The following is a 13,473-nucleotide window of genomic DNA, read 5'->3' as shown; positions in this document are numbered from 1 at the left end:
CAATAAACCAAACAGTTATCGACCAATCAGCCTGACCAGCTGTGTATGGAAAATTCTTGAACAGAATGAAATCAGTAACAGACTCTCCACATTTTGGGAAATAACGTCAAAATTACTCAGAGGACAAACAGATTCAGAAAACTTAGACAAAAGGCATATCACTTGGTAAGGTTAACTGAAACAATAATAATCAGATTTAACAACAAAAGTATTAGGCGAAGAACAAACTATCCTAGGAGCCCTGTGGTAAAAAACAATGGAGTAACAGCTGAAACCATCCTCAAAATATACAAAACGTATATAACTGTAATAGACTATGCAGCTCCAGCGTGGATTAACGTTAGCAAAGAACAATTCTAAACCAAACAAGAGTCATTATAAAATATACTACTTTCGACAGCATGTAGAGTGCCCAAAAACCACTTCTTCAAAGTTTATGCATAAATATTCAAACCCACAAACAATAGTAGATAGATCCCTACATACTACAATAAAATATTTCGATAAAATGTGGAGAAAAAATGAACTATTATGCGAACTCGATAGGTATTGCATATAGATAGTCCTGAACACCTCTCCGCGATTAATATACAAATTATATACCTGAACAGAGGAGGAAACAGCACAATACCTTACCGTTGAAAATGTTGTCGAAGAGATGTTCTTAATATTATATTTTTTACGTGTGATTGTTTTAACAATGCTATATTAATATTTTGAACGATAAGTTGATATTAAACATACTGTATAGTTTCTTAACGAAATTATACGGTTTCCAAGTAAAGCAACGAGCCATCATAGCTCAGAGGTAGAGCACTGGTTTCGTAAACCAGGGGTCGTGAGTTCGAACCTCACTGGTGGCTTGTACACTTTCAACTTGATGAATGCTTATATTTTTATCATATCCAGTTGAACAAATTCATGTGAAATTACTTTAGGATAAAGATGGCGATACATCATTCATTCACCGTATTTTAAATTTTCATTAAAATAGACATCTTTGTTTAAAAAAAAATTAACTGCGTTTTCCATGCTTTTAATAATGTTACACAGCTTGTGGAAATCAATATTTTCGAAACTGCTTTTAGAATAAGCCTGTTTTTGACATATGTGTAACCAAAATCTTATATTAATATAAATCCCGAGTTTGACTTTACTAAACTTGACAAATACCTAAGACATGGAGTAAAATAGAAATTTCTGTCTCGAAAACATGATGTAGACACCACTTCCAGCCTTGTTTCTTTACTTTCTTAGAGCACCTAGTTTTAGGCTGGAAAATACAATATTTGCATTTGATTCACCGTTTTTCTTATTTTCATTATTTATTTATTTTTAATAATTTTATGTTAATTATCGCTCTCAGATCGGAATGTCTATAAAGATAATTCTTATATTCTGAGGCATATTAGAACCGACCTCTTTCTCGCCGAAAACTTTTATTTCCGGTTACGCGTGGATAAAAGAACAGGACAAACTCTACGAACAGAAACCAAAGACTGCCTGAAGGGGTCACCTGTTCTTACCACTCGTACAACTGTACACTAATGTGTTGTCTACCAGCCAATCATTAGAAACCAAAATGTCACATAAAGGACACTTAGCGTTGCAATTTTGTACTGTTGTGACATCAGTAAAAAATAATGCTAATGCAATGAATCACTGAAATGATTATGTACTCTGAGAGGCTATAACACCTTGAGACATATAAATTTGAAAAACAATAAATAAAAAACAATTTGCTACTGTTAATTTTGTTTTATTTCGTTTTGAAGAAGAACACTTTCAGAGGCGTTGTCAGGTGGTTAATACTCTCAGATCGTAATGTGAGGTTTCGTGTTCAAACATGCTCGCTCTTCTCGATAGTAGGGCTGTTATAATGTGATGGGTTAATCCCACTATTCATTGGTAAAAGAGTAGCCCAAGAGTTGGCGGTGGTTGGTAAAGACTAGTTGCCTTTCATCTAGTCTTTCACTGCTAAATAAAAGTCGGCTAGCGCAGGTATCCGTATGTGTCTTTGCGCGAAATTCAAAACAAACAAACAATTCTAAACAATGAGATCAGGAGACCTTCAGTGAGAATAAGCAAGAAGAATGGAGAAAAGCTCCTGAACATACAGGAAAAAACAACTTTTAACCTTCCTTCTGAGTGAGATATCTACACTTATGTAAGAAAGAGCACTAAGAAATACTCATATTTCTTTAGAGAAACTGTTAAACGCGACGAAGCCTAAGACTTCACCTGGACGACGAAAGTGCAGGTCGCCTAACCTGGAGCGATGGCGACAACCGCTTAGAACAAAAAGAACATGACGTCTAAAAACCAAGACGCACGCCCTTCCAGTGGCCTGAAAACAAGCTAAGTAAATCTAGTTCATTAGGTGGCCAGAAATCAGATGTAATTTCAAATGCAGTTAATAATACCCCATTCATGGTCACATGTAATGTAAGCTAAAACACAATTATCATCTTTTGATGATGAGAAAGATATTACTATAAGGAGAAAACGAAAAACAAGAAGAAAAATAGTCACCGTTACGACAGAAAGTGTTCGTACACCTGCGTCCCGAGTAGTCTTTTCCTCATAACTTAAAAAAGTATTACGATTAGGCTAATAGATGTATGTGTATTATAAACATTACACTAACACACATTTACATAAATTTGTATATAAATTAAACGACAAATAAATTGTTTATAAAGAAATAACGAAAAATAGGAGGAGCAGAAAGTGTTCGTATAGTTCTGAACGTGTCAAAAAACTGATGTTCCCATAAAAAATTTGTTTTTTTTTGGCGAGTAAACTACATTATACCATTCCAGAACTAGACACTGGGTTCATAATTATTGGAATTTAGCCAGCAAATAATTTACTTCCGGCAATTTAGCGCCATCTCCGTCATTATCTGCTTGGTCATCATGACGAACAGGAAACAACTGTCCAATGATTTAAAAGAACCGAATTATTGTAAAATACAAGTCTCGTGTGTCTCTTTCCGGTATTGCTACACAAATTAATGTGCCGAAATTTACTGTTCAAAGCATAATTGCCAAGTTTAAGCTTATAGAATCAACCGCTAACCTTCCTCGTTCCAGACGCCCCACCAAAATTCGAAAGAGAACCAAGTAGAAGGTTTTTAGAAGGTTAGTAGGAATTCTCGTTTAACACGTAATGACATACAGAAACTGGTCAGTGAAACTGGAGTGAAGTAAGCACCTTTACAGTTACGAACATGTTACGTTCTTCTGGGTTCAAAGCATGCCTGCCCCCCACTGGCTTAGCGGTATGTCTGCGGATTTACAACGCTAAAAACCGGGTTTCGATACTCGTGGTGGGCAGAGCACAGATAGCCCAGTGTGTAGCTCTGTGCTTATTTTAAAACAGCAACAACAAAATCAAAGCATGCCGTCCTCGTAGAACTCCATATTTAAAGCCTGTTCATTTAGAAACACGATTGAGGTATGCAAGAAAACATGTAGTTAAACCTTTACCTATTGGAAGAATATTCTTTGGTCAGACGAGACTAAAATCGAGTTTTTCGGCCACAGCGATGTTCGCTATATTTTCCGTAAGAAGGGGGAACGAAATCTTCCAAAGAACACCGTCCATACAGTTAAATACGGAAGTGGCTCGATCATGCTATGGGGTTCCTTCAGCTCTTCTGGTGTAGGCAGCCTTCACCACGTCAACGGAATCAAGAAAATAGAAGAGTACGTTGATATATTAGGCACTTATATCGAGAATGATGGTTGTAACTTGCGGCATGGGCGTCGTTGGATCTTCCAGCACGACAATGACCCTAGACACACATCGAAATATGTGCAAACCTGGTTGCAGAGGAACCATATAAGCGTTCTGGAGTGGCCATCACAGTCACACGATCTCAACCCAATTGAAAACGTTTGGCATGAGTCGAAGACCAGGGTTTATCAGCGTCATCGGAAAAACTTGGAAGAGTTGGAGGCCTTCTGTAAAGAAGAATGGAAAAAAAATACCAGTACTGTCAAACGATCATGGAGGACTATGAGGAGAGATTGCGCCAAGTAATGTTACACAACTGACCATTAAAGTGGACGCACGAACACTTTCTGCTTCTCCAATGTTTGGTTATTTGTTTATAAACAGTTTATTTGTCGTTCAATTTACATAAATATGTAAGTAAAAGTGTGTTAGAAGAATATTTATAATATACTCTACTTTCATTATCCTAATCTTGATACTTTTTAAGTTATGACGAACAAAACTACTCACGACGCAGGGGTTCGAACACTTTCTGTCGTAACTGTGGTACCAAAATTTTCAAGTAGAGCAATTGAAAACACCAGCAATTGTAGTTATACAATGCTAAAATTGCCAAAGATATGGTCACGTATCAGCGGCACGTTTAACAACACCGTGGTGACGTGGACATGGCGGTAAGCGCCATATATTTGTCTGTAAAAAATAGTTAGAAAAACCTAATTGTTGCAACTGCATAAAACACACAGCAAACTACAAAGTTTGCGACAAGTACCAAAAAATAAAGCAACATATCTATGAAATAAAAACAACAAGACCAACTCCAAACGATATAACTAACATAACTTCATAAGAAACACACGCAGGTACAACAGCAGATACAGTGACAAATGCAGAAAAGCTGAAGGAAAACATCACACAACAAAAATCACCCCCAAGAGAAGAACAAAACCAAACCAAAATAGTGAACAATACACAAGAACTTAACAAACACACAGACACAACAAACCCCCAAGAACACCTACACCTACGCATACTACGCAAGCTATAAATACAAAAGATATCTTAGACATCTGCCTCACACTCTTTAATATTAGACAAAGTTATTAAATTTTAATGTGGAAAAAGATGTTGACAGTGATCTTCTACCAATATGGTGTACCTTCGATCTCGATCTCCATAAAGATATAACCTTTAAACAAGACCAATTAATTGCAATTAAGCTAATTGACAAAAATATCAGAAAGAATTAGACAACATATTACCAGAAAATGTTGAACATACAGCCAACAACAAAGTAAAAGTTGATAGTTATAGTCAAATAATCACACAGTACCTACCAAAACCAGCATCGGATACTCTACCATACGAACAACATAAAACTATAAATAACGCATGGAAATCGAACAAACAACTAATAACACAGAAAAGAAAAGACAATTAAGAAGACAGTTCATGGCAACAAGAGACAAAGAAATAAAAACACAAATAAGCAGTATGAGAAATAATATGAGACCAGAAATTATATTGTTAAACGAAGTAAAATCGGATAACATTTGCTTCCAACTAAACGAAAAAAAAAAAAAAACGACCCTAGAAAGTTTCGGTCGCACCTATAAAGACTCACCAAAGAAGCCACATCAAGAAAATACCCAATACTAGAATAAAATAACACATTAGCGCACACAAACAAAGAAAAAGCAGAAGCCTCCAGACAACAACTACAAAACACTTTCAAAACAAAACGACCTAGACGTGAACACCTATTTTTACAATAGAGTAAACAGTCATGTAACAAATAACACAGAATTATCCAAACCATATTTCCCAATCAATATTAACAACGATAACACCACAACATAAATGACTATAATAATCTACTGCTTCTTAAAAATTTACATTAACATAACTCAAACAAGCAATTAAGAATTCAAGAAACAAATCACCAGAAAAGGACGGCATACAAGAAATTCTCTTCAAGAAAGGCACTTCGAAATTATTTGATCATCTATTAGAAATTTTTCATTTATCGTTCTACCCTTGCTACATCTCAGTTTCTTGGAAGCAAGCTAATACATTAATGTTCCATAAAGAAGGTATGCTAGCCAATAAACCAAACAACTATCGACCAATCAGCCTGACCAGCTGTGTATGAAAAATTCTTGAACGAATAATCAGTAACAGACTCTCCACATTTTTTGAAAATAACGTCAAAATTACTCGAGAGACAAAACGGATTCAGAAAACTTAGACAAAAGGCATATCACTTAGTAAGGTTAACTGAAACAATAATAATCAGATTTAACAACAAAAGTATTAGGCGAAAACAAACTATCCTAGGAGCCTAACTGGTAAAAACAATGGAATAACAGCTGAAACCATCCTCAAAATATACAAAACGTATATAACTGTAATAGACTATGCAGCTCCAGCGTGGATTAACGTTAGCAAAGAACAATTCTAAACCAAACAAGAGTCATTATAAAATATACTAATTTCGACAGTATGTAGAGTGCCCAAAAACCAATTCTTCAAAGTTTATGCATAAATATTCAAACCCACAAACAATAGTAGATAGACCCCTACATACTACAATAAAATATTTCGATAAAATGTGGAGAAAAAATGAACTATTATGCGAACTCGATAGGTATTGCATATAGATAGTCCTGAACACCTCTCCGCGATTAATATACAAATTATATACCTGAACAGAGAAGGAAACAGCACAATACCTTACCGTTGAAAATGTTGTCGAAGAGATGTTCTTAATATTATATTTTTTACGTGTGATTGTTTTAACAATGCTATATTAATATTTTGAAGATAAGTCGATATTAAACATACTGTATAGTTTCTTAACGAAATTATACGTTTTTCAAACAAAGCAACGAGCCATCATAGCTCAGAGGTAGAGCACTGGTTTCGTAAACCAGGGGTCGTGAGTTCGAACCTCACTGGTGGCTTGCACACCTTAAACTTGATGAATGCTTTTACTTCAATCATATCCAGTTGAACAAATTCATATGAAATTACTTTAGGATAAAGATGGCGATACATCATTCTTCACGTATTTTAAATTTTCATTAAAATAGACACCTTTGTTTAAAATGTTAAACTGCGTTTTCCATGCTTCTATTAATGTTACACAGCTTGTGGAAATCAATATTTTCGAAACTGCTTTTAGAATAAGCCTGTTTTTGACATATGTGTTACCAAAATCTTATATTAATATAAATCCCGAGTTTGACATTACTAAACTTGACAAATACCTAAGACATGGAGTAAAAATAGAAATTTTTGGTTCGAAAACATGATGTAGACACCACTTCCAGCCTTGTTTCTTTACTTTCTTAGAGCACCTAGTTTTAGGCTGGAAAATACAATATTTGCATTTGGATTCATCGTTTTTCTTATTTTCATTATTTATTTATTTTTTAATAATTTTATGTTAATTATCGCTCTCAGATCGGAATGTCTATAAAGATAATTCATATTCTGAGGCATATTAGAACCGACTTCTTTTCTTGCCGAAAACTTTTATTTCGGTTACGCGTGGATAAAAGAACAGGACAAACTCTACGAACAGAGACCAAAGACCGCCTGAAGGGGTCACCTGTTCTTACCACTCGTACAACTGTACACTAATGTGTTGTCTACCAGCCAATCATTAGAAACTAAAATGTCACATAAAGGACACTTAGCGTTGCAATTTGTACTGTTGTGACATCAGTAAAAAATGTGCTCATGCAATGAATCACTGAAATGATTATGAAGGCTATAACACCTTGAGACATATAAATGTGAAAAGCAATAAATAAAAAACAATTTGCTACTGTTAATTTTTGTTTTATTTCGTTTTGAAGAAGAACACTTTCAGAGGCGTGGTCAGGTGGTTAATACTCTCGAATCGTAATGTGAGGTTTCGTGTTCAAACATGCTCGCTCATTCGATAGTAGGGCTGTAATAATGTGATAGGTTAATCCCACTATTCATTGGTAAAAGAGTAGCGCAAGAGTTGGCGGTGGTTGGTAAAGACTAGTTGCCTTTCATCTAGTCTTTCACTGCTAAATTAATGTCGGCTAGCACAGGTATCCGTATGTGGCTTTGCGCGAAATTCAAAACAAACAAACAATTCTAAACAATGAAATCAGGAGACCTTCAGTGAGAATAAGCAAGAAGAATGGAGAAAAGCTCCTGAACATACAGGAAAAAAAACTTTTAACCTTACTTCTGAGTGAGATATCTACACTTATGTGGGCGAAAGAGCACTAAGAAATACTCATATAAGTTAGAGAAACTGTTAAACGCGAGGAAGCCTAAGACTTCACCTGGACGACGAAAGTGCGGGTCGCCTAACCTGGAGCGATGGCGACAACCGCTTAGAACAAAAAGAACATGACGTCTAAAAACCAAGACGCACGCCCTTCCAGTGGCCTGAAAAACAAGCTAAGTAAATCTAGTTCATTAGGTGGCCAGAAATCAGATGTGATTTCAAATGCAGTTAATAATACCCCATTCATGGTCATATGTAATGTGGCCAAAACACAATTATCATCTTTTGATGATGATAAAGATATTAATATAAAGAGAAAACGAAAAACAAGAAGAAAAATAGTCACAGTTACGACAGAAAGTGTTCGTACACCTGCGTCCCGAGTAGTCTTTTGGTCATAACTTAAAAAGTATTACGATTAGGCTAATAGATGTATGGTCTATTATAAACATTATACTAACACACATTTACATAAATTTGTATGTAAATTAAACGACAAATAAATTGTTTATAAAGAAATAACCAAAAATAGGAGGAGCAGAAAGTGTTCGTACAGTTTAGAACGTGTCAAAAAACTGATGTTCCCGTAAAAATTTTGTTTTTTTTTGGCGAGTAAACTACATTATACCATTCCAGAACTAGACACTGGGTTCATAATTATTGGAATTTAGCCAGCAAAAAATTTACTTCCGGCAATTTAGCGCCATCTCCGTCATTATCTGCTTGGTCATCATGACGAACAGGAAACAACTGTCCAATGATTTAAAAAAACCGAATTATTGTAAAATACAAGTCTCGTGTGTCTCTTTCCGGTATTGCTACACAAATTAATGTGCCGAAATTTACTGTTCAAAGCATAATTGCCAAGTTTAAGCTTATAAAATCAACCGCTAACCTTCCTCGTTCCAGACGCCCCACCAAAATTCGAGAGAGAACCAAGTGGAAGGTTTTCAGAAGGTTAGTAGGAATTCTCGTTTAACACGTAATGACATACAGAAACTGGTAAGTGAAACTGGAGTGAAGTAAGCACCTTTACAGTTACGAACATGTTACGTTCTTCTGGGTTCAAAGCATGCCTGCGCCCCAGTGGCTTAGCGGTACGTCTGCGGATTTACAACGCTAAAAACCGGGTTTCGATGCTCGTGGTGGGAAGAGCACGGATAGCCCAGTGTGTAGCTCTGTGCTTATTTTAAAACAGCAACAACAATATCAAAGCATGCCGTCCTCGTAGAACTCCATATTTAAAGCCTGTTCATTTAGAAACACGATTGAGGTATGCAAGAAAACATGTAGTTAAACCCTTTACCTATTGGAAGAATATTTTTTGGTCAGACGAGACTAAAATCGAGCTTTTCGGCCACAGCGATGTTCGCTATATTTTCCGTAAGAAGGGGGAACGAAATCTTCCAAAGAACACCGTCCATACAGTTATATACGGAAGTGGCTCGATCATGCTATGGGGTTCCTTCAGCTCTTCTGGTGTAGGCAGCCTTCACCACGTCAACGGAATCATGAAAATAGAAGAGTACGTTGATATATTAGGCACTTATATCGAGAATGATGGTTGTAACTTGCGGCTTGGGCGTCGTTGGATCTTCCAGCACGACAATGACCCTAGGCACACATCGAAATATATGCAAACCTGGTTGCAGAGGAACCATATAAGCGTTCTGGAGTGGCCATCACAGTCACACGATCTCAACCCAATTGAAAACGTTTGGCATGAGTCGAAGACCAGGGTTTATCAGCGTCATCGGAAAAACTTGGAAGAGTTGGAGGCCTTCTGTAAAGAAGTATGGAAAAAAAATACCAGTACTGTCAAACGATCATGGAGGGCTATGAGGAGAGATTGCGCCAAGTAATGTTACACAACTGTTCATTAAAGTGGACGCACGAACACTTTCTGCTTCTCCTATGTTTGGTTATTTGTTTATAAACAGTTTATTTGTCGTTCAATTTATATAAATATGTATGTAAAAGTGCGTTAGAAGAATATTTATAATATACTCTACTTTCATTATCCTAATCTTGATACTTTTTAAGTTGTGTCGAACAAAAGTACTCACGACGCAGGGGTTCGAACACTTTCTGTCGTAACTGTGGTACCAAAATTTTCAAGTAGAGCAATTGAAAACACCAGCAATTGTAGTTATACAATGCTAAAATTGCCAAAGATATGGTCACGTATCAGAGGCACGTTTAACAACACCGATGTGACGTGGACATGGCGGTAAGCGCCATATATTTGTCTGTAAAAAATAGTAAGAAAAACCTAATTGTTGCAACTGCATAAAACACACACAGCAAACTACAAAGTTTGCGACAAGTACCAAAAAATAAAGCAACATATCTATGAAATAAAAACAACAAGACCAATTCCAAACGATATAACTAACATAACTTCATAAGAAACACACGCTGCTACAACAAGCAGATACAGTGACAAATGCAGAAAAGCTGAAGGAAAACATCACACAACAAAAATCACCCCCAAGAGAAGAACAAAACCAAACCAAAATAGTGAACAATACACAAGAACTTAACAAACACACAGACACAACAAACCCCCAAGAACACCTACACCTACGCATACTACGCAAGCTATAAATACAAAAGATATCTTAGACATCTGCCTCACACTCTTTAATATTAGACAAAAGTTATTAAATTTTAATGTGGAAAAAGATGTTGACAGTGATCTTCTACCAATATGGTGTACCTTCGATCTCGATCTCCATAAAGATATAACCTTTAAACAAGACCAATTAATTGCAATTAAGCTAATTGACAAAAATATCAGAAAGAATTAGACAACATATTACCAGAAAATGTTGAGCATACAGCCAACAACAAAGTAAAAGTTGATAGTTATAGTCAAATAATCACACAGTACCTACCAAAACCAGCATCGGATACTCTACCATACGAACAACATAAAACTATAAATAACGCATGGAAATCGAACAAACAACTAATAACACAGAAAAGAAAAGACAATTAAGAAGACAGTTCATGGCAACAAGAGACAAAGAAATAAAAACACAAATAAGCAGTATGAGAAATAAAATGAGACCAGAAATTATATTGTTAAACGAAGTAAAATCGGATAACATTTGCTTCCAACTAAACGAAAAAAAAAAAACGATCCTAGAAAGTTTCGGTCGCACCTATAAAGACTCACCAAAGAAGCCACAACAAGAAAATACCCAACACTAGAATAAAATAACACATTAGCGCACACAAACAAAGAAAAGCAGAAGCCTCAGACAACAACTACAAAACACTTTCAAAACAAAACGACCTAGACGTGAACACCTATTTTACAATAGAGTAAACAGTCATGTAACAAATAACACAGAATTATCCAAACCATATTTCCCAATCAATATTAACAACGATAACACCACAACATAAATGACTATAATAATCTACTGCTTCTTAAAAATTTACATTAACATAACTCAAACAAGCAATTAAGAATTCAAGAAACAAATCACCAGAAAAGGACGGCATACAAGAAATTCTCTTCAAGAAAGGCACTTCGAAATTATTTGATCATCTATTAGAAATTTTTCATTTATCGTTCTACCCTTGCTACATCTCAGTTTCTTGAAAGCAAGCTAATACATTAATGTTCCATAAAGAAGGTATGCTAGCCAATAAACCAAAGTTATCGACCAATCAGCCTGACCAGCTGTGTATGAAAATTCTTGAACGAATAATGAGTAATAGACTCTCCACATTTTTGGAAATAACGTCAAAATTACTCGAGAGACAAAACGGATTCAGAAAACTTAGACAAAAGGCATATCACTTAGTAAGGTTAACTGAAACAATAATAATCAGATTTAACAACAAAAGTATTAGGCGAAGAACAAACTATCCTAGGAGCCTAACTGGTAAAAACAATGGAGTAACAGCTGAAACCATCCTCAAAATATACAAAACGTATATAACTGTAATAGACTATGCAGCTCCAGCGTGGATTAACGTTAGCAAAGAACAATTCTAAACCAAACAAGAGTCATTATAAAATATACTACTTTCGACAGCATGTAGAGTGCCCAAAAACCACTTCTTCAAAGTTTATGCATAAATATTCAAACCCACAAACAATAGTAGATAGATCCCTACATACTACAATAAAATATTTCGATAAAATGTGGAGAAAAAATGAACTATTATGCGAACTCGATAGGTATTGCATATAGATAGTCCTGAACACCTCTCCGCGATTAATATACAAATTATATACCTGAACAGAGGAGGAAACAGCACAATACCTTACCGTTGAAAATGTTGTCGAAGAGATGTTCTTAATATTATATTTTTACGTGTGATTGTTTTAACAATGCTATATTAATATTTTGAACGATAAGTTGATATTAAACATACTGTATAGTTTCTTAACGAAATTATACGGTTTCCAAGTAAAGCAACGAGCCATCATAGCTCAGAGGTAGAGCACTGGTTTCGTAAACCAGGGGTCGTGAGTTCGAACCTCACTGGTGGCTTGTACACTTTCAACTTGATGAATGCTTATATTTTTATCATATCCAGTTGAACAAATTCATGTGAAATTACTTTAGGATAAAGATGGCGATACATCATTCTCCACGTATTTTAAATTTTCATTAAAATAGAAATCTTTGTTTAAAAAAATTAAACTGCGTTTTCCATGCTTTTATTAATGTTACACAGCTTGTGGAAATCAATATTTTCGAAACTGCTTTTAGAATAAGCCTGTTTTTGACATATGTGTAACCAAAATCTTATATTAATATAAATCCCGAGTTTGACTTTACTAAATTTGACAAATACCTAAGACATGGAGTAAAAATAGAAATTTCTGGTTCGAAAACATGATGTAGACACCACTTCCAGCCTTGTTTCTTTACTTTCTGAGAGCGATAATTAACATAAAATTATTAAAAAATAAATAAATATTGAAAATAAGAAAAACGGTGAATCCAAATGCAAATATTGTATTTTCCAGCCTAAAACTAGGTGCTCTAAGAAAGTAGAGTTTGTCCTGTTCTTTTATCCACGCGTAACCGGAATAAAAGTTTTCGGCAAGAAAACTTTTATTCCGGTTACGCGTGGATAAAAGAACAGGACAAACTCTACGAACAGAGACCAAAGACTACCTGAAGGGGTCACCTGTTTTTACTACTCGTACAAGTGTACACTAATGTGTTGTCTACCAGCCAATCATTAGAAACAAAAATGTCACATAATGGACACATAGCGTTGCAATTTGTACTGTTGTGACATCAGTAAAAAATGTGCTCATGCAATGAATCACTGAAATGATTATGTACTCTGAAGGCTATAACACCTTGAGACATATAAACTTGAAAAGCAATAAATAAAAAACAATTTGCTATTGTTAATTTTGTTTTATTTCGTTTTGAAGAAGAACACTTTCAGAGGCGTTGTCAGGTGGTTAATACTCTCGA

At 35.3% G+C, this 13,473-nt stretch overlaps 3 non-coding genes across 3 annotated transcripts; all 3 read left to right on the top strand.

The window, feature by feature from the left end:
- The first annotated feature begins 791 nt into the window (after window positions 1–791).
- Window positions 792–863, top strand: TRNAT-CGU (transfer RNA threonine (anticodon CGU)). The gene has a single exon. It is a non-coding gene; the product is annotated as a tRNA-Thr (tRNA).
- A 5,769-nt stretch (window positions 864–6,632) lies between these two features.
- On the top strand, window positions 6,633–6,704 carry TRNAT-CGU (transfer RNA threonine (anticodon CGU)). The gene has a single exon. It is a non-coding gene; the product is annotated as a tRNA-Thr (tRNA).
- Window positions 6,705–12,456: 5,752 nt separating this feature from the next.
- Window positions 12,457–12,528, top strand: TRNAT-CGU (transfer RNA threonine (anticodon CGU)). Its single transcript has one exon. It is a non-coding gene; the product is annotated as a tRNA-Thr (tRNA).
- Window positions 12,529–13,473: the final 945 nt, after the last annotated feature.

The sequence above is a fragment of the Tachypleus tridentatus genome, chromosome 1 (assembly GCF_004210375.1).
Source record: "Tachypleus tridentatus isolate NWPU-2018 chromosome 1, ASM421037v1, whole genome shotgun sequence".
Lineage (NCBI taxonomy): Eukaryota > Metazoa > Arthropoda > Merostomata > Xiphosura > Limulidae > Tachypleus > Tachypleus tridentatus.
Note: the sequence above shows the minus strand (reverse complement) of the source record. Positions and strands in the feature narration are given on the sequence as shown.